Here is a 26,244-nt window from a genome sequence, read left to right on the forward strand (position 1 = left end):
TTAAATTCTTTTGTTTCGATTCCTTTGACATCCAGAAAGAAGCTTCCAAACATTTTAGGCAATCAGAAATTTTCCATAGGGGAACAAGGGGCATGCATCATCATCATCATGTACCAGCCTTAAAATTCCTTTATGTAGCTATGGGTGAGTCACAGCAAGTCAGCGCATACATTGAAGTTCTTTGCATCACACAGCAAGACATTTGATTGAACCAGAAACGTACAAATGTTTCACAGGTCAGGCCGATATCTGTCCATGCTTATGTTCCCAATCAGAACATTTGTTTTTCATCTGCCACCTAAAAAGATGGGGGGGAGGGAATTCCATAAGACGGAGGAGTAATATCTGGCTAATTGCCAGATCTGCCTGTCCATTCATGGGGAATATCCTGACTGGTGAAGCCTCTTGGCCCGAGGGCAGTCAGTTTGCTCAGTGGCTTTTTTTATTTAAAAAAATGTCATCAGAATTACCCCCAAAAAAGATCGCTGTTGGTTGAATCCTATCTCAAGGAAACCAAAGGATTTGGGAAAATAGGTCACATGCACTTCATCTCCCATCACATGATGCCCATCCAGAGGCCAATAGGGTTTTAGTCCTCTCTGCATTTGAACAAGGTACCCATGTAATTTTATCCATTTGTATTTTTATCTTTTCTCATCGTGGAAAGAGGGACCATCTGTTTGAAACCCACAATCAAACTCAATCATTTCCAAAGCTGCTTTTTGGAGGTAAGAAGATTTAATATCTTGTTTTGGTGGACCACAACTGCTATTTTTTTTTTTTAAAAAAAAAGGAGTCTCCCACCATCGGGTTCATTCCTGAGAATCGTGAAGTATGAAGAGAATATTCTGTAGAACGTGAATGGAAAGATTCCTGAAGTCTTCTAAGAGATCCGTTAGGTGACCTTCTCAAGGAGCTTGTATGGGTAGTACCTCTAAAAGAAGGTATAATGGATGTAATGTTTTCTCTTGGAAAGGAAATTGACAGAAAATCACAGGCAGTGTGATCCCACGTGCACTTACACCAGGCTAAGCCAATTGATTTGAATGGACTTCAACTGGAGTAATTCTGCATAGCATTGCACTGTAAATGCAGGAATGGGTATCGTATCAGAGAACGTCTTTATTTTTACATAGCATCTTCGTACAAAAACTTGATACGTATATGTATCAGAGGACATTCGTTTTCAGCATATCTTTCCATGTATGACTGAGCATGTAGCATCGCAGGCATGGAATTGAAGGGAGAAATTTTCTGTGTCATATCTAGAAAAACCATAATTCTGATAAAAAAATATGACATACCAAATAATTCAAACGAATCCTGAACCTCACTATGATCATGGTTGCCTGCCTTATTGTTCATCTTGCATTTGATATATATGGAAAAACTAAGTAGGCTAATATTTTGTTTTTTTTTCTCTTGTATAAGGAAAGAATAAATTAAAAGAGATTTTCAGGAAAAGATTACCAATTAATAACAGGGGGTGGGTAAGGGTTGAACACAAAGGATTCTAATAGAAGATCAAACTGCATGTTTAAAAACTGGGCTTCTATCTCAGTTATTATGTAAATAATAACAAAATATTTTGACATATAGAGCTGTAGTAAATAGTGTCTAAATTTGAAGTTCGAGTTGTTTAGATTCCCGTTACATAATTTGCGAAAAATTATGTCAAGGACCACAGACCCGTTGGCCATGACAGTTTCCTTTCTGTAGTTTTCCCTTGCAAGTTACTGACAATGCAATGCTAAGAATACTTTCATAGGAGTAAGTCCCATAGAACGGACTTCAGTACGATTCTGAGTAGACCTGTTTACAATTGTTCTTAGTTTAATTTTGATTAATGGTAAATCAGACCTCTTACTATAAAAGTTATATATATATATATATAACTTACTATAATCTCTTTTATATATATATATATATATATATAACTTTTATAGTAAGAGATCTGATTTACCATTAATCAAAATTAAACTAAGAACACTTTTATTTTATTTTATTTTATTTTACAGCATTAAATAATTTATATATATAAATTATTATATTGTCAAAACAAAGATTAAAATTGCTTTGAAAATTCATGTAGGGAAAAATGCAGAATAAAAATGTACCACCTGGCTAAAAATTTCTATCACATTTCTAATTTTTATCTTAGATTGCGGTGGAATGTTATTTGCTGCTAGATTCCTTTCCAGTTTATTGGCTTTATGAGGAAAATATGTTCATAATATCTACCATACTATGTCTTCTTTTAATTCAAAAAACGGTTGTGATATTGATATAGATAGATAGATAGATAGATAGATAGATAGATAGATAGATAGATAGATAGATAGATAGATAGATAGATAGATAGATAGATAGATAGATAGATAGATAGATAGATAGATAGATAGATAGATAGATAGATAGATAGATAGATAGATAGATAGATAGATAGATAAAATTATATAGTATCCATAGATCAGGGAATATAAATATTTAACATTTTTATAAGTATAATGTCCTTATAGCCTGAATTTTAAGTGATTCTCTCAGTTGTCATTGGAAGGTTAGGATGTTTAAAGGGCTGTTCTCTTCTGTGTGAAATTAGGGTGATTTACCAATGAAATGTATATTTTGGTGCAACATTATAGTTTCCCCCAGAAAGTAACGCTGTTCGGCTTTCTTTTGTTTATTTTTGTTTTGAGATCCAGAACTTCTCAGGCATGTATATAACTACGAGTGCAAAAATGAAACTCCTGGGTTTTGAATAATGGGATAGAAAAATGGCTTCCCATAGCTAAAAATGTGTTAACTGACAGCCTAAATTGTATCAGTTGTGATGCACACATTGCTTTCTGGAATGGAATATATGTTTCTTTGTCACCACCATACTCCTGCTTCTTCACATTTTTTCATGGTATGAACGGTTACTCCTGGTTTAAATGTGAGCCGGTCTTTGCTCTGTCAGAATCTAGCTTCAGGTCAGTTGGACTTTGGAAAATTAATGAAGGATATCAGTCGATGGCTTCTGCCTTTACTCTTTACAGCATTAAATTAGTTTATACGTTTTGGGTGATTGATTTTTTTTTTGGAACAGTACATAGTCAGGACATAGGTTTGGAAATCAATTAATGCACTCTCCAGCTTTAAAAAAATTGCTTACAAGACATAGTTATAGCTGCTGGTGGCTGGCAGACACTAGACAGGCAGTGTGCTCCATCCAAATGAAGAATGGAAGGGAAGGAAATCACAAATCTAGCACCTTAGCTGCACATTCATGATCCTCTGTGGATCTCAATGTGTGCTCATATACACTTAGTGAGTTCCGCAGGGCCTGTAAAACCGAGCTGTTCCACCGGGCTTTTGGGGAGGCCGGCCGCTGATTGCCCCCCCTTCTTCATAACATCAGTAGACCCTGCCGTCCCTCCTGTCTTAAGGGGTTTAGGATGTGGGACACCATCTATTGTGTTTGTAATTAGAACGCTGTGTTTTAACGGGGTTTAGTTTTAATATGTACAGAGCCATAATTTAATTATTCCTGGTTGTTTGTTGATTTTACTTTGTGCTCTGACTGTATACTCTGTGTTCACCGCCCTGCGCCCTTCAGGGGAGGGCGGTATACAAACGTAATTAATAATGATGATGAGGATGATGATGAGGATGATGATGATCGTGTACATGCTTCTCTTGCATAATAGCAGCCATGTTTCACTTGGTCTCACCAATCAGCTACTAATAGTTTAGCTAAGAGTATCTTCTGCAAAGCCCCATACATTGTTTAGCACAACAGCCCTCCTGTGTAGAGACACTCCTGAGAGAATTTCGACTCATGGGAATGAGGGCAGACTGCTCTCCCTCAAGAGAATCCTTTGGCAGACAGGAGTCATAGGTACACACCTCTTCTTTGACTGTGTGTAGAGAGGGTCACTTCTGAGAACCACAGAAACGACCCTAATGGAATACATCAAAGCTACAGTTCACTCCTTATCCTAGAATTATTTCTGGACCTTTAAGCCATTAAAACTATTTGCCCTGTTTATTTTTTTTTTTTAAAGAAAGCAGTTTCTTCTCTGCAGCACTAAGGTGACTGGAATTATCCTTAAAAAGAAGCCAATTTGTTTTTCCGAGCATTTCCACATAACTATTGTGTTATCATCTTTATTACAACAGTCCTGCAAGGTAGGTCAGTATTAAACCTCAGATACAGTTGAGAGAGACACTTGCCAAGGGCTGGTCTGCCGAGTGCAGGAAGAAGCAAAATTTGGGTCAGGTTGTCACAATCATGTGCCCAGGACTATAAGGGATGGTTTCTAGAGGCACAAGTATGTTACGGGAGAGCATTTGCAATCTGAAAAATCCTATCTGTGCACCTGGAGATGGGCTCGTTCGGAAAAAAAAGCTACCCAATCCAGCCCAATGTCATTCAAATCTATATACGATAAACCAGTAATGAACTGTGCACAAAATTACCCCTTCCAGCAAAGTTATCTACTGACAATTGAACAAATTGCCCTGATTCCTTCGCTGTCTTTTCAGCCTGCTTCATCAGACAGCTGATCAATCAGACAATGCCTTTTCATCAAAATAAGCAAATTAATTTTTGGTTATCTTTTTTTTAAAAACTGCTTTCTACAGAAACAGTCCAGTACACGGTTAATCCTTGCTGATATCTATGAAAATGAAGTAGACACAACTGAACTGGATTGCACCCAAAGAATAAGATTTTTTTTTAAAAAAAAATCTGCTTTTGAGTTTAATCCAGGCTGAGATTTAGGTGAAGTGAAAACAGATCTAGAGTGACAGTTTTAGAGCTTGCTGTCAGAGCCTGAAGTCTGAGCATGCTCTGTTTAGAAAGCGGTGGATGCTAAAGAGCCACTTCAGATCTCCGGAATCTATTGTCTTAGCTAGGAAATAATAAGAGCTAAAAAGGTTTAAAGGGTTAGCGAACTACCATTTTACTTTCCGTTCTGGCATATATATATTTTTTTCAATTTAATGCATCCTAACACATAGAATGGTGCTTTTCAACCTAGTTCCTGGGGAGAACTAGCAGCTATTCAAAGGTTTTGTCCTAGTTGTCGAATATTTAGCAGCATCACAATGAAGCTGTGGGGGTGGGGTGGCGGCCTATGAGGCTGCTTTGGGGCTGGGATCAAGTCTTCCCTCCTGCCAGTTTGCTCCCCACTCCAGCTCAGCAGATTAGAAGCTAAATCAAAGTGCTTGATATGTGTCTCTGCGTGCATTCATTTGCACACATGAGTGACATTGTCTTATCCCTTGGATTGGACCAGTGATTCACATTCCAAAAATGGTTGGCTCAGCCACCACTGCATTGCCTGGCACTGAAAATGGGTTTCTGAGGGGGAGTGCTAGTCCGAATTAAGCCAGTTCCTTTAAAGCTGAAATGTATGGCACACTCTCAGGCCCCTTCCAACCATGCAGAAAAAGGCACTTTCAATCCACTTTCACAATTGTTTGCAAATGGATTCTGCTATTCCACACGGTAAAATCCAGCTGACAAAGTGGATTGAAAGTTTATTATTCTGCATGTGCGGAGGGAGCTTCAGTGCACGAATTCAGCCTGGTGCTGGGGAGTTACATTTGTGTGCTAAGTGCCATTAAGCCGCAGCCCAGTAGGTTTTTCAAGGCAAGAGATGGGTTGCCAATGTCTTCCTCTGCGTCGCAACTCTTTCCTTGCTAGTCTCCCAACCAGAGGTGGGATCCAGCAGGTTCTCACAGGTTCCCGAGAGTAGGTTACTAATTATTTGTGTGTGCCCAGAGGGGGTTACTAATGGGTGATTTTGCCACGTGATTTTTGCGTTAGTTACACCCCTCCTCTCAGCAGTAGCGGGCAGAACTTGAAGCAGTCTAGCAGGAGGTGCACCGGCGTGCGTGGCAGCCTGCGCCTGCGTGCGTTCATTTCCTGCCCAAGGACTGGCGCAGCGGCTGCGTCCTTGCCACAGCCCTGCCCAGGAATGCCCCGCCCCTGCCCCTGTTGTGCCCCGTCCATCCCCATTGGCGCTACACCACAGTTTGAATCCCACCACCATGGGAACCTGTTACTAAAATTTTTGGATCCCACCACTGCTCCCAACCAAATACTAATCAGGCCTGAACCTGCTTAGCTTGTGAGATATCAAAAAAACACCAAAAAAGGGGGGAGAACTGTGTAAGTGCACCTTTTCTGATGGCGCTGTGATTACTTGTACTGTGTATCTTATCTCTTTTGTAGCTTCTGAGAACAGAGAAGATCAGACTAGCTTGGGTCATCCAGGTCAGGGCACTTGGTAGTTAGAAGAGGCAATTCTTGGTATGTTAAAAAGCTGGGAAAGGAACTGGAAAGCTTTTTTCTGCTTGAGGCCTTGAAGACAGTGGCGTAGTGAGGCAAAATTGCGCCCGGGGCAAAATGGCACCTGGGACGGGGTCAAGGGGAGCCCGGCAGGCATGAGGGGAGCCTAGCAGAGGCCTCAGCCAGGCCTGGTGGGGCAGGGCTAGGCTGGGGAGGGGAGCGGAGGGAAGGAGGAGGGGGTGGGGTGATTTTTCACCCCCCATGTGACCCTAATGGCGGCCGACTGGGGCGCTTTTGTCCAGTGTGCCCCATTGAAACTCCACCTGTGCTTGAAGATAGGACTATCAGTCTCAAGGTGGGGTTAGTTGGAATTACATTTTCCTTCAGTTGAAAATGGTTGGATCATTTTCCTTCAGTTAGTTGGATCACTTTCCTTCAGTTAGTTGGATCATTTTCCTTCAGTTAGTTGGATCATTTTCCTTCAGAGAAAATGGCAGCTTTGGAACGTGGACTCTAGCATCCCTGCTGAACTGTATCCCTCCCTCAAAGGCATTCTCCAGACTCCACCACCCAATCTCCAGATATTTCCAAGAACGGATTTGGCAGCCTCAACAAAGAGCGGCTGCCAGCCAGAGAGATGTTATGGGGAGCCACAGTCTGAATATGAGGCAGCTTCCTTTGAAAACCATTATCTTCCCAGTTGCTAGCACTGTCTTCGGAAGACTGATGTTCCCCTGCAAGAATCCTCAATGGACTATCGATAAGGTTGTCAGCTCTGAGTTGGGAAATACCTGGAGATTTCAGGGGCGGAGCCAGGGTTGGAACGAGGGGGAACTGTGCCCGGGGCTTGCATTGTGCACCCCCCCTTGGTGCTATGCCACTGGGTGGAGCCTGAAGAGCGTAGGATTTCGGAAAGGGGGGTATAATGTCATAGAATCTACCTTCCAAAGTGGACATTTTCCGCAGGTGAACTGATCTCAGCTCCCTGGAGATTAATTGTAAACCCTGGAGATCCCCAGCTACCACCCGGAGGTTGGCTATGCTAGCTTTGAACTCAGCAGCAGACTTAGCTTAAGCTAGCCACAGCTTCTCCGTCTCAGACTACTGACTACTGGCTGTTGTGGGTTTCCAGGCTTTGTTGCCATGGACTGGTAGTTTTCGCCTGACCTGGACTTCAATGGAGTGTACTGTATTTGTATATTTAATTTATATACCGCCCTCCCCTGAAAGACTCAGGGCGGTGCACAGTAATACAATAGCAACATCAGTACTCATAACATCAAACAAAACTATCAAAACATGGCACCGGATCAAAATAAACACCGGATCAAAACACAGTATCCTACATGATCACAAGCATAACATTAGGAAGAAGAAGAAGAAGAAGAAGAAGAAGAAGAAGAAGAAGAAGAAGAAGAAGGAGGAGGAGGAGGAGGAGGAGGAGGAGGAGGAGGGAGGGAGGAGGGAGGGAGAGTGAGTTTGGATTTATATTCCCCCTTTCTCTCCTGCAGGAGACTCAAAGGGGCTTACAATCTCCTTGCCCTTCCCCCCTCACAACAAACACCCTGTGAGGTAGGTGGGGCTGAGAGAGCTCCGAAAAGCTGTGACTAGCCCAAGGTCACCCAGCTGGCATGTGTGGGAGTGCACAGGCTAACCTGAATTCCCCAGATAAGCCTCCACAGCTCAGGCGGCAGAGCAGGGAAACCCGGTTCCTCCAGATTAGATACATGAGCTCTTAACCTCCTATGCCACTGCTGCTCATAACATTAAGAACATAAGAACATAAGAACAAGCCAGCTGGATCAGACCAGAGTCCATCTAGTCCAGCTCTCTGCTTCTCGCAGTGGCCCACCAGGTGCCTTTGGGAGCTCACATGCAGGATGTGAAAGCAATGGCCTTCTGCGGCTGTTGCTCCCGATCACCTGGTCTGTTAACATTATAACATCAGCATCATAAACATTATAACATCAATAGATATAGCACCAGAAATGTGACATTATGAGCAATAGACATCAACTTACAATAACATAATCTTGTAAATAACAGACATCAATAGTTAAAATTCATAAACCATAAACAACCATATTCATAGCAACGTGCATAAGCAGCATGAATAGACAATAATAAACATAGTTGGTGACTTGCCCCTTCTGTAGCATAATCATAGAGAACATAATGGCCTAAGAGCTAACCCTCAACAGTCTGCAACTGTGATGGTATAAATAGCCTAACCTAGCGAGTAATTAAAAAAAATACAATATCCTATCACTAAGCTAAATCTAAACAACCTATATAACTAACACCAGCAAAGAAAATTTTCCACAAAACATTGTTGATATAGTGCACCTTCCAAAGTGGGCGTGGCCATTTTCTCCAGGTGAACTGATCCTGGTCACCTGGAGGTCAGTTGTAATCCCAGGAGATCTCCAGCCACCACCTGAAAGCTGGCAAGCCTAACTATTGACCAGAAGGGCTCTTCTCAAGGATTGATGCATCTCATAAGGCTTGTTCCCACTGGCCCAACAGGCAAGAAGAGAAGATGACAGCAATTGTGTCCTCTTTGCCCATATTCACTCAGGTCGACAACACCAATTTTGCCCCCTCTGATGACAGAAGTGTCACAGGACAGCTTTGGGTCAAATGTGCTGCAACTTGGGGCAACCTTACAGCGTTCAGATTCACATTAGATTCTTTTACTGCCCATCGCACGTGGCTGGGCCGCATCAGAAGAGCAATATTCCTCCGTGCATAAACGGTAAATATATGCACACGCGCAGTGATTATGTAAAGGTTTGCACGTGAGCTTATGTAAAAGCTCTTGGTCCTGAAACGCGAAAAAATATAGTTATGCTAATCTTCATTAGGTTTGCGCGGCACATGCGTGCGGATCCCCCTGTGCATTTTCGGAGATTAAAAAAAAAGCAAGCAAAAACGAGGAAAAACGAGGCCATAAAGATTGCTTTGCTTGGGAAACGAGAGGATTTGAGGGGACGTGACTAGATGAGGAGATTGAAAGCCAAGGCCGATTATTTGGGAGATATTGCCTGCGGGATTAAAGGGAGAGCAGCAAATGGGCTCAGGCAGAGAGAGTCCCAGATGTGGAGGTCATTGGCTCAGTTAATAATAAAAAGCAATGGAACTGTGCCACAGTCGAGCAGAGTGACTTCATCCACTGTGCTAACAGATGTGGGGAAGGGGGCTTTTAGCGATGGGAGGGGCAGCAATATTGCAATTACAAATTGCATGGAAGTTCGCCAGATGATATATTTAAACAATGTATCTCAAAGTCCCCTTTGCACACTGTAGCTGCAGATATTTTCACAAACCCACCAAAGAAGCAAAGGCCCCGTTCCAGCTGACTAGTCCTGACTCTTAGGCTCATTCCGCACAGGCAGAATAATGCACTTTCAAACTGCTTTCAGTGCTCTTTGAAGCTGTGCGGAATGGCAAAATCCACTTGCAAACAGTTGTGAAAGTGGTTTGAAAACGCATTATTTTGCGTGTGCGGAAGGGGCCTTGTCTTCGGGTTTTCAGGCCTCACTCTGGAGAGAAGCCACCTCCCGCCAGCCTGTGTGGCCTGCAACCTTTCTGAGCCACAAGAGGAGACACAAAAATCAGCATTGTCTGCACCGTGATGTCACTTCTAGAGAAATTCCACAACTGACATTGCGTAGCTCTAGGAATCACTAAAAACTCTGCGGTTTTACCATCGAGTTTCAGGCCGTTCCTAATACTATCCAACGTCACTCTGGGATGTCCTAGCAATGCTATTGTCTTTGGAGAAGGAGTAAAACAGGAACTGACAGACCCGGTTGTGTGAGCTCCAGAACAGAGAGACATCAGGTAATAGGCAGTCTTGTACTGAGAGGTGGGAGTTTCATGTGCCTTTCAAATGGGATACAAAAATGCAAGTAATTCATTACACACATAGCATGTGATCATATTGTTGAGGCGGGTTTCCTTTTCGCCTCTGATAGCACAGGAGGTGGAGCCAACTGCAAAATATGGAGTGGGGTTATACATAAATCTATGCTCAGATAACGATACTAGTGGTCGAGAAAATTGTATGTTTCCACATTCTTCATAGTGTCCAACAATGCCTAGAACAACTGGGTAGCTCTGGGAATCAAGAATTTTATGGTAAGAGCTCCCTGTTTGAAAGAGGCCTTTTAAAAGTTTTTAATCCTAACTCCCCACCACCACCCCTGTGCTGCTTTCAGTGGCTGGCAAGTTGAGGACCTGAAAGTTGAGGATCCATGCACACTGGGGGCTTGGCAGCCCTAGGGGAAGTAGATTATGATCATCAGGCCACACAATATTAGGCATACTTAGAGTAGGCATGCTGATATTAATGTGCCAAACTTCAAGTTTGACTTCAGGCTCTAATTTTCTCTTTTGTGCCAGTGAAAATCAGAGGAGTTGTTGTTTTCCCATTTTGCTGTTAAGATAAATAAGACAGAAGCTTCATTGGGCATCTGGATCTCTAGGCTACTTTGGGGTATTAATCTTTTCTCAGTATGGTTTTACTAAGAGTTCCTTGTTCGCATACACTAAACACACAATGTCACCGAATAATGACATACTTTCTTTCTGGGCAATATGTATTTCTGGCTCGTAGGAAGAGGATTAGAAATAAATTAGGGACCCAGATTTTATGCCACCTGTATACAAATTGTATTGTCCAAGGTTTTCAGGGGCAGAATAAATGGTGATTGTGGGTTTTCTGGGCTGAGTGGCCATGGTCTGGTAGTTTTCCAGAGGAAACATTAGGACCAAATATGACAACGGAACCCGGGAAACCCACAAAAGTGAGCTGTATACCATTTATTTCTTTAGTCTATTTTTACTCAGTCCTTCCTTCAAGGTGGTTAGAGCATCTCCCCTCCATGTTATCTTCACAACAAGTAGGCTAGTCTGAGTGAGTGGCTGGTCCAAGATCATCCAGTGAGTACCATCGCAGAGTGTGGAATGGAACCTATGCCACTCAGATAACCACTACACCACACTAGCACTCCAAACACTGGTCAAAGGATAGGGGTCTCCAACCTTTTTGAGCTTTCAAACACCTTTGGAATTCTGGCATGGTACAATGGGTACAGCAGCCCCAAAATGGCTGCCAAAATGGCTGCTATAGGAGGTGGAGCCATCCAAAAAATGGCTGCCATAGCTTTACTTCAGTCACGTAGTGAAGTTCTTGTGCTGTGATGGTAGCTGCTGCCAAAGCAACATTTTTAAAACTCGGCACAACCAATCGAATCTCCAGTTTCCATTCAAACGTGGCCCAGTTCCACCCAATTCCTAAAAGCATTTGGTGAACACCAGAAAAGGTCACTGGCCACCATGCTGTGAACCCCTGGGATGGAATTTTCACTGAGGAAAGAACTTATTTTGCCTCTGCTTGGTCTGTAACTTAGAAGAAGAGTAGAAGAAGAGTTTGGATTTATATTCCCCCCTTTCTCTCCTATAGGAGACTCAAAGGGGCTTACAATCTCCTTGCCCTTCCCCCCTCACAACAAACACTCTGTGAGGTAAGTGGGGCTGAGAGAGCTCCGGAAAAGCTGTGACTAGCCCAAGGTCGCCCAGCTGGCATGTGTGGGAGTGCACAGGCTAATCTGAATTCCTCAGATAAGCCTCCACAACTCAGGCAGCAGAGCTGGGAATCAAACCCAGTTCCTCCAGATCAGAGTGCACCTGGTCTTAGCCACCACGCCACTGCTGCTCTTAGCAAGATAGTATTGCATTTCTCATAGACTGCTGGAAAGAATCTAGAGCCATGAAATGACTGCCTGCAATGCGGCTTCTGAAAGAACAGACTCTATCTTGAGAGAGAGAGAGAGAGAGAGAGAGAGAGAGAGAGAGAGAAATCTGCAAAGCTTTCAACATCACCAACATTGCTTCATACGCATTGTGTGGGTTACAACGGCAGCCATGCTTGAGTCGTACGGAACTGACTGGGCTGAACACATAGGCTGGCTGAGAACAGAGGAAATTCAAAGCCTGGTTCCTGTTGCCAAGGGAAGTGGCTCTACTTGATCAGATTAAAGGGGCTGGAATTTGGACTCTACGAGGAAACACCAGGGCAACCAGACAAGGAGAGATTTTTGGAAGCAGGCGGCTGGCAGCTTTAAAAACAAAAGATAACCTGCCTTTCATCCTCCCAAACACCAAAGCAATTCTAGAAGAACCAGAACAAAGTTGCGTGTGTAAAGTATCATCATGTCACAAGCCATACACTACTTGCCCCATGGCTGTTTCCTTAGCAGTGAGTTTTTCCCATAGTTTCACACAGGGATTCTCCTCCTGTGATGCATCCCCTAGCCAAGCCAATCTGTCATTTTGCCTGCCCCACAGTTCCTTGTCAGGGGAGTTAGTTACTTGCTGCCTTTCTCCCCCCCCCCCCCCGCCTTTGGTCCAGCGTTATTGCTAGACGGTGTCAATTTCTTGTCAATTGTTAACATGAAAATAAAAATGAATTCCTTTTGATCCTTCTGAAATGATGATCTGAAGAGTAGGAGGAATGGCTGTAGTGTAGGCAGGAGTGAGAAAACCCAGGGAAAGCTAAATGTGTGCTGATATTATTTGCTTTCCCTTCGAATGGAGAGGGAAAGTGGCATTTTCAGAGCTTTCGGGAATTGTTGGGATTCTCTGATCTGAATGTGGGGGTGACCGCGAAAGAGGGGAAAATGTGTAACAGAGCCCCATTCCGCACGAGCCAATTAAAATGGGTTGAGGCCTTTTTAAAAGTGTTTTTTTGGGGGGGGGGGAGTTCACACAGAACTCATCCCCAAAATGCTGCTAACCCGTTTTAATGGCCAGAACCTGGGTTTAATGAAACTCGCTAATTCTGCGAGATTTTTCCTTAAACCCAGGTTGCAAACGCTTCCTGCTTGCCTGTGCAAACTATGGCAAGCACCAACGTTCAATCCCCACACCCTTCCCTTCACCATTATGGTGGATTCCACAGGCAGCTGTCATTAGAGGGGATACTCTAATAGGCCATGTAGATAGGTGGGGGATTTTTGGATGGGGATGGATTCTCGGGTGGTGGTGGTAGGGAAATCTCAGCTGCATGGTTCACACAACAACACAACATTTCTGTGCAAACCACGCAGCCTTCTGCCTCTGGAATCCCAGCAATCCCAACTGATTCCTGCAGCTGCTGTGTAAACGGCAGCAGCGCAGCAGAAACAGGCTTCATGAACCCGTTGCTGTCTGTATGTAAGGGGTCTGAGCATCAAACCTGAAGAGAATGTATGTATATGGCCACAGCCACCTTATGGCCACCCCACAGGGTTTTCAAGGCATGAGATTTTCAGAAGTGGTTTGCCGTTGCTTGCCTCTGCGTCATGACCCTGATTTTCCTTAAATAAATAGTGGGCAAATTCTCCAGTGGGTATAAATAGTGGGTAAGTCCTCCAGTGATTATAAATAAATGTTGTGGGGTGCTGTGTGGTTTCCGGGCTGTATGGCCGTGTTCTAGCAGCATTCTCTCCTGACGTTTCGCCTGCATCTATGGCTGGCATCTTCAGAGGATCTGATGGATGCCAGCCACAGATGCAGGCGAAACGTCAGGAGAGAATGCTGCTAGAACACGGCCATACAGCCCGGAAGCCACACAGCACCCCAGTGATTCCGGCCATGAAAGCCTTCGACAATACAATAAATGTTGTATTTTAAAAATAAGTTTCCCCATTTGGGATTCAAATCCATGTTATCAACATTAATATATGCTATAATGTATATGCTAATGTTTTATCGTTATATTGTATTTATGAGACCTTACATTGTATTTGTTTTATGTCTCATTGTATGTCTCAGAGCCCTTCGGGGGTTTTGTTTTATGTCTCAGAGCCCTTCGGGGGTTTTGTTTTATGTCTCAGAGCCCTTCGGGGGTTGGGCAGTCTATCAAGCCGAATTAATAATAATAACAACTACTACTACTACTACTACTACTACTACTACTACTACTACTACTACTACTATTATTATTATTATTATTATTATTATTATTATTATTATTATTATTATTATTATTTCATGCATCCCCCTTCTCCTGTGTCATTTAATTCCCTGACCTGATCATTCATGACGTTGGCTAAAAGGATCTGTTCCTGCTGTTGCGTACCTGTAAAACCCCTGAAGGACCAGAGATTAAACTCCACCACCATAACTACTGTGCTCCTACAACACTGTTTGGCCGCTAATTGAGGCAGATGGCAGTAAAACCCATTGGCCATCACTCTCAAGGTATTGGGCCCTTGAACTTGGTGTGTTCACCATGAAGCTTGTAGCTTCTCTACTTTACCAAATGAGACGTGGTGCACGTATCCTCATGTATTTATAAGAGTCCACACATTCGTGTGCAACAAAAACGGGGATCAAGGGCAAAGCTGGGCAAAGGGACCCCTCCCATGCCATACTTCACTGTGGCCCTTTCCGCACATGCAGAATAATGCACTTTCAATCCACTTTCACAATTGTTTGCAAGTGGATTTTGCTCTTCCACATAGTAAAATCCAGCTGCAAAGTGCACTGAAAGTGGATTGAGAGTGTGGAAGGGGCCTGTGCTTTGTTTCATTCAGTATTTTCCTCCCAGTTCATCTCTCTTGCAGCGTCTGAGATAGCCAGAAAGAAACATGCCTCCAGCACAGAGCACACCAAGATGAGGCAGGAATGGAGGAGGGGAAGGAGGAACTTAAACCCTCACCTGTAATATTAAACCCCCACCTCAGATACCAAAGGACTTCTGGATATATATGCGATATATAATAATAACTGCACACTGTCGAGTTACAACTGACTCATGGGACCCCCAAGACCCTGGGGTTTTCAAGGCAAGAGATTAACAGAGGTAACTGCATAGCAATTCTGGTATTCCTGGGTGGTCTCTCATCCAAGTGCTAACCACAGCAGAGGTGTAGCTGCAACAGGGACATCTGGGGCACTCGCCCCAGGTGCCACATTGCAGTCACGTGTCAAGGGCTTGTTGGGGAGGGGGCCCACGGGCAGTTCATGCCCCGGGCACAGTTTCCCCTCCTTTTGTCACTGAACCTCGGGCAACCCTGCTTAGCTTCCGACCTCTAACAAGCTCACTGGCATCACTTTTGCAAACGCCTAATCAGGGCCATTCAGGCTGTTGTAATATTTATGTAGGGTTCCTCGTTCGTTACTTATGCCGCCAACCCACTTTCTTGCATTGCTAAATACTTCCTTGGGTCAGCAGGAATTGTAATTTCCTAAAGAAACCCGGCAGCCCCGTCTGAAATTGTTTAGAAACATCCCTCGGATTAAGCATGCACCGTTGCTCAGAACGTCGTCTCAGTTAAATCAGAATGTTGATTGGGTATTTCAGTTCATTAGTTTATTTTGACTTAATCTGAATGTTTTAAATTAAAACTTTGATTTTTTTAAAAAAAAGAGTCTTGCAACCGTGACAGAAAGCTTGCAAGTCTGCGACGAGCAGGTTAAACTGTTGGGCAATGTCTGAAAGGAGCTCTGGAAAAGAATCAGCTGGAAGGAGACTCGTCTCACGGGGCTGCTGGAGAGGTTCCATTTCTGGCGTGGAGAGAGACAGAAATGCACACTTGGCTTTGTTGGTTTAGGTTCTGTGTGTCCTGCCTCAGGGCGCTTGTGGGACTATCAGACCCAGGTGGCCCTTGCAGGGTTGAAGCTCAGCTGAACAACTGAGACCCCAGTGGAAGCAGGTTGCCAGTATCCAGGTGAGACCTGGAGATCTTCTGGAGTTATAACTGATCTCCAGTCTACAGAAATCAGTTTCCCTAGAGCAGTGGTGGCGAACTTTTGGCACTCCAGATGTTATGGACTACAATTCCCATCGGCCACTGCCAGCATGACCAATTGGCCATACTGGGAGGGGCTGATGGGAATTGTAGTCCATAACATCTGGAGTGCCAAAGGTTTGCCACCACGGCCCTAGAGCAAATGGAGAATGGACTCAATGGACTATAACACTGTACTTTAGTCCCTACCCTCACCAAACCCTGCCATTCCAAGGCTTCATACTAGGGTTGCTGGAGCTCCACCAGGGTGGGGGACCCCCTGTTTAGAAGACCCTCCTTTGGTGCCGTTCAGTTGGTCGGTGGGGGCAGGGGGAAATTTCCCAGCAGCAAACTGAGACCTATGCTCTCTGTTACTGGTGAAGCATCAATGTTACTAGCAATATGGGGACATTTTTTTGTGGTGTATCTCTGTTATTTCCTCTGGGGATTCTCACTGCCAGTTTCTGGCTTGGGGAAGCCCTTTCTGTGCTGTGGGGAAGCCCTTTGGAGAGGGCGGGGTGGTGCAGGAGTGGTGCCGTCTCCACCCGCCCAGTCTGGAATGGGCTGTACATTTCTTACTAGTTAGGGTTGCCAACTCCAGGTTGGAAAACAATTGGAGATTTGGGGGGATAGAGCCTGAGGAAGATGGAGTTTGGGAAGGGGTATAATGCCAGAGTCCATCTTCTACAGTGACCATTTTTCTCCAGGAGCTTAGCATGACTCTGACCAACTCCACATGGGCCAACAACACTGGTGCAGGGCCGGTAAAAACACCAGTTGGGGGGAGAACTTTGCACGGCTGCCGCCCCTGAAATGAGGCAGCACTGTGCTTCCCCCCCACCTGTGTTTTCGAAACCCGCTAAATGAAGAAGAAGAAGAGTTTGGATTTATATCCCCCCTTTCTCTCCTGCAGGAGACTCAAGGGGCTTACAATCTCCTTGCCCTTCCCCCCTCACAACAAACACCCTGTGAGGTGGGTGGGGCTGAGAGAGCTCAGAAGAGCTGTGGCTAGCCCAAGGTCACCCAGCTGGCGTGTGTGGGAGTGCACAGGCTAATCTGAATTCCCCAGATAAGCCTCCACGGCTCAGGCGGCAGAGCTGGGAATCCAACCCGGTTCCTCCAGATTAGATACATGAGTTCTTAACCTCCTACGCCACTGCTGCTCCTGAGTAAGTTTTCTTAAAAACACTGATTTGTACCCAGTGCCAAACAAATGGCACCTGGTGGGAGGAGTCGCTTTTAGATGCATCCTTTTTTTTTAAAAAAAGTACCTTTTCTCCCTACACAGCTCTGCAGGGGTGAGGAGACATGCCCCCGGGCCCTCCGACCCCCCAGGTGTTGCCATGGCCGCGGGCGCATGTCTCCTCATTCCTGTGGAGCTGCACAGGGAGAGAAGGTATGTTTTTTTAAAACAAAGGATGCCCCTCCATGTGGAGGCACCTCTGCAGGCCGCGTGGAAGCGTGCGAATGGCCCCGGAGCTGCACCGGGAGCAGTAGTGGCGTAGGAGGTTAAGAGCTGGTGTATCTAATCTGGAGGAACCGGGTTTGATTCCCAGCTCTGCCGCCTGAGCTGTGGAGGGTTATCTGGGGAATTCAGATTAGCCTGTGCACTCCCGCACACGCCAGCTGGGTGACCTTGGGCGAGTCACAGCTTCTCGGAGCTCTCTCAGCCCCACCTACCTCACAGGGTGTTTGTTGTGGGGGGGGAAGGGCAAGGAGATTGTAAGCCCCTTTGAGTCTCCTACAGGAGAGAAAGGGAGGATATAAATCCAAACTCCTCCTCCTCCTCCTCCTCCTCCTCCTCCTCCTCCTCCTCCTCCTCCTCCTCCTCTTCTTCTTCTTCTTCTTCTTCTTCTTCTTCTTCTTCTTCTTCTTCTTCTTCTTCTTCTTCTTCTTCTTCTTCTTCTTCTTCTTCTTCTTCTTCTTCCTCTTATCCCGTTGCGCAGCTGCTTCACTGGCCTGTGTGGAGTGGGCCTCTGGGCATCGGAATGAACTGGCATAATGTAGTGATATTCCCTGGATATAGAGAGCAAGGGAGAGGGTTTTTGGTTTGATCCAGCAGGGCTGTTTCTACAGAAGGGCAGTGGTGGGATCCAAAAATTTTAGTAACAGGTTCCCATGGTGGTAGGATTCAAACTGTGGCGTAGCGCCAATGGGGTGGGGCACGACAGGGGCGGGGCTGTGGCGAGGACGTAGCCGCTGCGCCGGTCCTTGGGCGGGAAACGAATGTACGCAGGCGCAGGCTGCCACGCACGCCGGTGCACCTCCTGCTAGACTGCTTCAAGTTCTGCGCGCTACTGCTGAGAGGAGGGGTGCAACTAAGGCAAAAATCACGTGGCAAAATCGCCAATTCATAACCCCCTCTCGGCACACACAAATAATTAGTAACCTACTCTCGGGAACCTGTGAGAACCTGCTGGATCCCACCTCTGCAGAAGGGCCTGCGAAATGCTGCCAGGAAACCCATCAGCAATAGAGACAGGCAATAGTCCTCCCCTGCAGCACCCTTAGTGCTCAGCGTCCTTTTAGCATGGAGGCTCCATTAATATACATCACAGCTAACAGCCATTGACACACTGGTAGAATGCCTAAATCAGGAAAAGACACTCTTGTTTATACCTTAGGTGACCTGCGATTGCCGGCTGACTGCTCAGCCAGATATTGCGAAATGACTGCATCTGAAACATGGGTGCACAAATGTTCTGTGAAATGGAGAATGTTCTATTTTTTTTGTGTGTGTACCATGCAGATAGCTAAATGACAAATAGAGAGAAGACTCCTTTGCCAGAATTAGATGAACAAAATATTTCCCTTTAGGAACAGGCATCCTCTGCCCCAATTTCAGCCATAAGGAAAAGACCCAGAGCCAACACTGGAAAACACATGTTTCCATTTATCCGTGGAACGCTGGCATAAATAAGTCCTTAACATTGTTCACAGTGAAATATGAAATTTAAAATCCACACATGTGAAGGTTAGCGTTATTTGTTTAAAATACGGACGGCTTGCTTCATGTGCCGTTTTAATCGTTAGTCTGGCTTTTTAAAGTTCCAGGCTGGCTCTAAAGATCTAAAGAACGTTGATCAAAGGCTGACAACTGTTTGGCACTTTAATTTGTGGCGCTTATTTGAAAACGGAAATGTACAATGCAGAGGAATTCTGATGCATTCGGCTACGCATCAATGTAATTTCACTTTCCTAGCTAGGGCAGAAATAGTTTGAGCTACTCTGGTGTTCGCACCTTTTTTTAACGGAAAGAACTCAAATGTTTCACCTTCAGACTTCACTAGTCACTGGAGTTCCCTGGCTTGTGCCTATGCCAGATGTCATTGTCCAAGATAACTGTGGCAGCAACTGAATCGTTGTAAGGTACATTTTGAGTTCCCCATCTTAAGGGCAGAAGTACAAATTCCCAACATTCTTTTATTTTTAGCAATCGCTTCAGCTTCAGATTTAAGAATCTAGCTCTTCAGGATTAAACCCCCCAAGGTTTAATATTGCTTTCGGTCAATCACCCAAATCCAAATATGTACATGTGTGCACATGAATACATGCACAACCAAACACATGAGCCTCAGTGGGCTGAATTCCACCAATGCGTTCCTTTGAAAGAGTTATTGTCATATTTTGAGGCATGGTTTTTGGAAAACAATTAAGCATTTCTGGTGGTAATTGGTCAATTAGTGCGGGGCCATGAAGACAGGGAAAAGTTTTCAGAACTTTTAAAAGTTCTGGAAGTATCCTATTCATAATTAGATAATTCCATTACATGTGAGTAAAAACTGGAGCTGCTGCTATGAGACGGCCTCCATCTTAGAAAATCTGGCCCACAAACTGCTGCAACCAGAAAGCCCCCAGACAAGGCACAGTGGTCAGGCAAAGTTTCTGCAAGTCATGACTTCCCAAAGTCAATAAAAAGCCACATCACACAGCAAAATGGAAAAACTTGGCTAAGAAGACGGATGACATCATTGTTCTCTCAGAACTCTCTCAGCCCCACCTACCTCACAAGTTATCTGAAATGGGGAGAGGAAAGAAAGGAGTTTGTAAGCCGTTTTGAAACTCCTTACAGTTGAGAAAAGCGGGATGTAAATCCAGACTTTTATTCTCTTCTTCTCCATCAAGATCAGTGCTACACAGATTGGCAGCAGTTCTTCAGGGTCTTGGTAGAGGCCTTTCACACCACCAGGGCCAGAGCGAGGGGGAATTGTGCCCAGGGCACGTGTGTGTCCTGTCCCCCTGCCATGCCCCCGCCACGCCCCCACACCAGCATGCACCCGGTGCATCACGCGCACTCCTTCCCCCTCGGTGCTACACCACTGCACACCACCTCCTCCCTGATCTTTTCAGTTGGAGATGCCAGGGACAGAACCTGTGACCCTCTGCATATCAAACAGATTCTCTACCACTAAGAAGAGCAGCAGTGGCGTAGGAGGTTAAGAGCTCGTGTATCTAATCTGGAGGAACTGGGTTTGATTCCCAGCTCTGCCGCCTGAGCTGTGGAGGCTTATCTGGGGAATTCAGATTAGCCTGTACACTTCCACACACTCCAGCTGGGTGACCTTGGGCTAGTCACAGCTTCTCGGAGCTCTCTCAGCCTCACCCACCTCACAGGGTGTTTGTTGTGAGGGGTGAAGGGCAAGGAGATTGTCAGCCCCTTTTAGTCTCTTGCAGGAGAGAAAGGGGGGATATAAATCCAAACTCTTCTTCTTCTTCTTCTAAGCCGCATCCCCTTCACACTGGGCAGAAGCAACAAGTGAGCCCAGCCAGGACAACTGCGATGGAAGAAGGCAATGGGAGCTGCAGTGGGCAGGGCTAACAAAGGGCACTGTGGCACTCAGCAATGCTTCCCAGCTATGGGGAAACAACAATGAGGAGCCTTTCCAGAATGCCAGGGGCAGGGGAGAAGACGATCTCATGAGGGCAATCAAGGAGACTGCTTGAAGTATGGCCTAAAGGTAAAGATGTCTTTTCAAAGAATGTGGTTATGCCTTGACTCTGCGGGTGTCAAAGGATCACCCTTGAGAAATAATGAACACCGCAGACCCAGATTTGTGGACGTGAAAGCCTTTCTGGAAATGAGCAACCTTGGAAGAGTGTCTAGGACAGGGGTCCCCAACCTTTTCGACCCTGTGGGCGCATTTGGAATTCTGATGAAGCACGATGGGCCCAGCAACAAAATGGCTGCCACACAATGGCTGCCACAGGAGCTAGCCACAAAATGGCTGCCACAGATTTACTTCAGTAACATACTGTCACTACACAGTCAATCAAATATCCAATAATCACTCAGAATCCTTTCTGGGCAAAAGCCCTACCTAGCCCCACCCACTTCCTAAAAACTCTTGGTGGGTGCCAGAAAAAGTGTCAGCAAGTGCTATGGCACCCATGGCATCACGTAAGGATCCCCTGATCTAGGATAGCACTGTCCATTCCTGCTGGAGGCTGGTGTCATCAGCAAGAGATTCCGTGTCTCCATGCGATTGATGGCTAAAAGTTCTGGCATAATGTAGTCACCACAAGGAGCTCCCAAGATATAGAGTAGTCCCAAACGAACCTGCTCTCCAACACAACTCCTAATTCCATTTGAGCAGAGACGTATGGCCTATTACCTCCATACCTTAACGAGCCCACGCCCAAGGAGAGCCCTTACCATTGCGCGTTTTAATGTTATGCCCTCTGCCCTATTAAAGGGTAGGTTCAGCAATTTAGATACATCTGCAAGGTTATGCAGTTGCAAACTTAATGTGGTTGAAACCCTGACTCACCTACTCTTGCACTGCACCAGATTTGATAACATCAGATCTAAATATACCAACCTACATTTTTTTCTTCCAATCTAGGCTGCCTGATCTGACTAGGTTATCTCTATTGTTAAACAACTCTTGGACCCCGGTCTTTGTGAAGAGATCACCAGTTTCATTGCGGAGATAGTTGAGAGTTCCCAGTAGGACGTATTTGTTGTGCTCCCTGTGGGGCCTTTTATCTATCATGTATCCATGTAATTGTTCCCAATTCATGTAACTTTTTTCTGACTATGCCAATAAAGGCTTATGTATGTATATAGAGTAGTCTCAGAAGACTCCCATAAGAAGACCATTATGTGAACTTCAGTGATCAATATTGGATGTTCTGAAATGTTTGTTTCATTGAGGCACTCGATTTAGTTCAGCAGTCCGCTGACTCCTAAATATACTCCTCTCCTTACCCAGTTCAGAATGTGTGGCTTTTATTTTTATCAAAACATGATGTGCCAAGCTCTCCCTTGCCGGATTTTTCTCTTCCTTTCTCTCCTCTTCTTTCCTCCCACCCCCCTCCCTGCGGCCATAATTTATCATGAAGTCTTTCTGCAGGATTATAAACCCTCTAATAAGCTCTGTCAGTTTCTGCTAGCCTGGGCCACACACAGGAAGATGTGGGTACTGAACTGTTAAACACAATAAATCAGAGCTCTATTCTCCATTTCCAAGCTCTTTTTCTGATGGGTATATTAAGTGGGGCACTGGATTCCTTTATCAATGCAGTAGCTGGAATATATCTCGAGGAAACAAACAATGATCCAGACTTTGGATCAGCAGGTTACACTGTACATCCAAGTACCAAGAAAATCAGCACCCCACTCCAGAAAGAGATTCTCTGAATCGGGAACTATTGATATATACCCCAGAGAGCCAGCGTGGTATAGTGGGCAAGATTTTGGGTGAGGATCTGGGAAACCCAGGATCGAATTCCTACTCTGCCATGAAAATTTGCTGGGTGACTTTTGGCCTGTCACAAACTCAGCCCTGACCCTGGGACATATTCGAATGGGAGACTTCCAAGGAATACCAGAGGCATGACAAGGAGGCAGGCAATGGAAAATCACCTCTGAACAAGTCTTGTCTTGAAACCCCACTAAGAGTTGCTGTCCGAGGGTGGACCTATTCTGTGCGAAACCCTTTCCCAATAATACACATCACTCCATTTGCTGAGGTAATAAATTGGCCATAGCCATTTTATTGAGCAGAAGCGTGAGGCTAAGTATGGGTCTGGATCTGGTCATGTGGGTAACATGCTGAAGCTCCGCAGGACGGGCGCCCCGTACCCGAGCTTCGCTCTTCTGCAGGGCTCTGCCAGGCGGAGGCCGCTCCCTGGAGCAGAAGGTGTTCCCCCTTACTGGCCTCTGTTTGGCAGGAGTGGAGAGCGCTTACCTCTTGCTGTTATGCATGGGTTCCCAAGGGGGGAAGGAAGGAAGGAAGGAAGGAGGAAGGAAGGAAGGAAGGAAGGAAGGAAGGAAGGAAGGAAGGAAGGAAGGAAGGAAGGAAGGAAGGAAGGAAGGAAGGAAGGAAGGAAGGAAGGAAGGAAGGAAGGAAGGAAGGAAGGAAGGAAGGAAGGAACTGTTACCGCGCTGCCTGGGTAACTTTTATTCTCTCAGATCTACCAGCTCTTGGCAGTGCAGAGGAACAGAAACGGGACCCAACACAGCGAGTATTGTGAAATAGTAAAAGGTTTTATTGAGATGCTGACCTACGTGTCAGCATCTCCACATACGACACAACCTAAGCGCTTGCTTAGCAGGCTTTACAATAACTTATATACACTCCTTTCTCCACGCCAGTCCGTGGGAATATCTAGGACAGCCTACAACCATTCATTCACAAAATACACTTAGCAACAACCAATCCATACAGCTATAAGTACATAGGAACCAATTAGAGGAGTTCCAGTGGGCAGTCCCTTCTTCAATTCAAGAAAGCAGAGGCAGAGGTGAGGTATGACGTAGGCACTGGCGGGAAAACAACATACAAAAAAGAGTCCCTTTGGAGTGCTTGGGGTCCAGGGAAAGGAAGCAACGACGATGGCACCCTTATCTGCCATGCTGGTGGGATTAGGCAGATTGAGGCGCTTCTTCCGGGGTCCCTTTTGTCAACGTCCATCCATGCTTTTAGCAAACGAAAGGGACATGCTCAGGTGGAGCTGAGGTGGATTCCTGCCTTGAGCCAAGGAGGTTCCATGCAGACACAAATACAAAAGATAGCTATAATTCCTACTTTCTACCTAATACAGTTTGTTCCTACCTAACTTACACAGAAATAAAACATAGTTCCATTTTTATTTAAAAGCAAGATCAGAAATGGAATAAAATCACTTCTGACTCCGCTATAGATAGGAAGGAAGGCAGGCAGGCAGGCAGGCAGGCAGGCAGGCAGGCAGGCAGGCAGGCAGGAAGGAAGGAAGGAAGGAAGGAAGGAAGGAAGGAAGGAAGGAAGGAAGGAAGGAAGATGATGCTGACCATCTGCACAGCATTGCAGTCTATGTATTGTAACTTGTTCATTGCCTTGGGCCTCAAGATAGAGCAGGATATAAGCATTTTAGTCAATGAATAAATTAAATACTTGAAAGCAGGTCTGACTGCACATCAGTAGACAAACTAACACTTAACTATGGATGACAAGCCAGATCCTTTTGCAGTTTTTAGCACGAGACGTAAACTATTGACACCACCTCTGAACATCTCTGACCTCGAAAACCTTCCATGGTTACCGTAACTTGACTGCAATTTTCACCACCATTTATGGAACTGAGTTGAGAAACAGATTAACACAGGCTCCTTCTGCACACGCAGAATAATGCATTTTCAAACCACTTTCACAACTGTTTGCAAGTGGATTTTGCTATTCCGCACAGCTTTAAAGAGCATTGAAAGCAGTTTGAAAGTGCATTATTCTGCATGTGCGGAAGGAGCCACAGAGGACTTTGCTGAGCCATAATCTTGAAACTTAATGTGTGGCACTTTTAACCCTGTAATCTAGACACAAATTCCTATAAATCAGCTCAATGGAAAGCAGTGGCATTCCGTTTAGGTAATATATTGCTTTAGTATACTTCTTTTAAGCAATTCACTAGAGTCGGTAATATTCAAAAACATTCAGACCTATTATTCTAGTAAAAAGTTGTAAACAGCGGTATTAGCCCATGAGAAATTATTATTCTAGTCCCTTGCTGCCTAGTTCAGTGTTCAAAAAAAAAAAAACAGGAGTGGAAAATTGAGAAGAGATTCAACAGATGGCACTGGATTTATGCATAGTTCTTGCCTATCCTCAGGTTCCAAGCAGCCGCCCAACTGGGTCTCCTTACCAACAACTATCTTAATTTTTCTTACCTAATCAACACATTGGGATCTCCAATGTGATGCCCATGGGCACCATGGTCCTGCTGACACCTTTTATGGTGCCTCCAAGTGTTTTCAGGAAATGGGTGGGACCAGGTAGGATTTCTACCCAGCAAGGCTTCTGATTTACTACTGGAGGTATGATTGACCATGTAGATTTTTAAACATGTTGCTTTGTCAGCAGCCGCCACACAAGGATTGTCGATGGTCGTTTCCCCACTTACCTGGGAGAGTGGTTGCTGCGCGCTACTCCCAGTGCACATCATTTCTGACGCGCGCCCGGGCTTCCCCACGAGCGTGGGGTCATCAAAAGGCGCCGTTTCAAAAGGTGCCAGGAATGTCGCGCGCTGAGGGGGTGCGACAGCGGCAGCGTCAATGCGGCTGGGTTGTCGCCGCCCATGTAATGGGGAGTGCCGGGGGACCCCGCGCTACTTGGGGAGAATAGCGCGGGGCAGAAGGTAAGTGGGGAAACACTCACTGTGTGACTGAAGTTAAGCTGTGGCAGTCATTTTGTGGGTGGTTCTGCTTTCTGCAGCAGCTGTTTCGTGGCAGCCATTTTGTTGCTGGGCCCAACATGCTATGTCAGAATTCCAAATGCACCCGCAGGCTGGAAAAGGTTGGGGAGTTCTGGTTTGCATCTTTGAAGAACAAAAGTTTGGATTTATACCCCACTTTTCTTTCCTGTAAAAAGATTCAAAGGAACTTATAGACTTTTTTCTTCCTTTCCTCACAATGGACACAAGTCGTGACGTTGGTGGGGCTGAGAGAGTTCTGAGAGAACTGTGACTAGCCCAAAGTCTCTCAGCAAACTTCTTGTGTAGGAGTGGGAAAACAAATTCAGCTCACCAGATAAGAGTCTACTGCTCATGTGAAGGAGGAGGGAATAAAACCTGGTTCTCCAGATTAGAGTACACCCAGAGGTGGGATCCAGCAGGTTCTCACAGGTTCCTGAGAGTAGGTTACTAATTATTTGTGTGTGCCGAGAGGGGGTTACTAATTGGTGATTTTGCCACATGATTTTTGCCTTAGTTACG

At 45.2% G+C, this 26,244-nt stretch overlaps 1 protein-coding gene across 24 annotated transcripts in view; it reads left to right on the plus strand.

The window, feature by feature from the left end:
- Nucleotides 1-535: 535 nt before the first annotated feature.
- The window catches only part of PCBP3 (poly(rC) binding protein 3), a 94,930-nt gene continuing 69,221 nt past the window's right edge, over nucleotides 536-26,244 (plus strand). For 10 of the 24 annotated variants that reach the window (XM_048500693.1, XM_048500718.1, XM_048500565.1 and 7 more), the window contains exon 1: nucleotides 548-728. The gene's annotated coding sequence lies outside the window, so the exon portion shown is untranslated. Of the gene's footprint in view, nucleotides 729-926; nucleotides 945-26,244 lie in introns of those variants that run through there. The other 14 variants (XM_048500542.1, XM_048500557.1, XM_048500605.1 and 11 more) reach the window with 7 other exon arrangements.

The sequence above is a fragment of the Sphaerodactylus townsendi genome, linkage group LG01 (genome assembly GCF_021028975.2).
Source record: "Sphaerodactylus townsendi isolate TG3544 linkage group LG01, MPM_Stown_v2.3, whole genome shotgun sequence".
In the NCBI taxonomy this organism is placed as follows: Eukaryota; Metazoa; Chordata; class Lepidosauria; order Squamata; family Sphaerodactylidae; genus Sphaerodactylus; species Sphaerodactylus townsendi.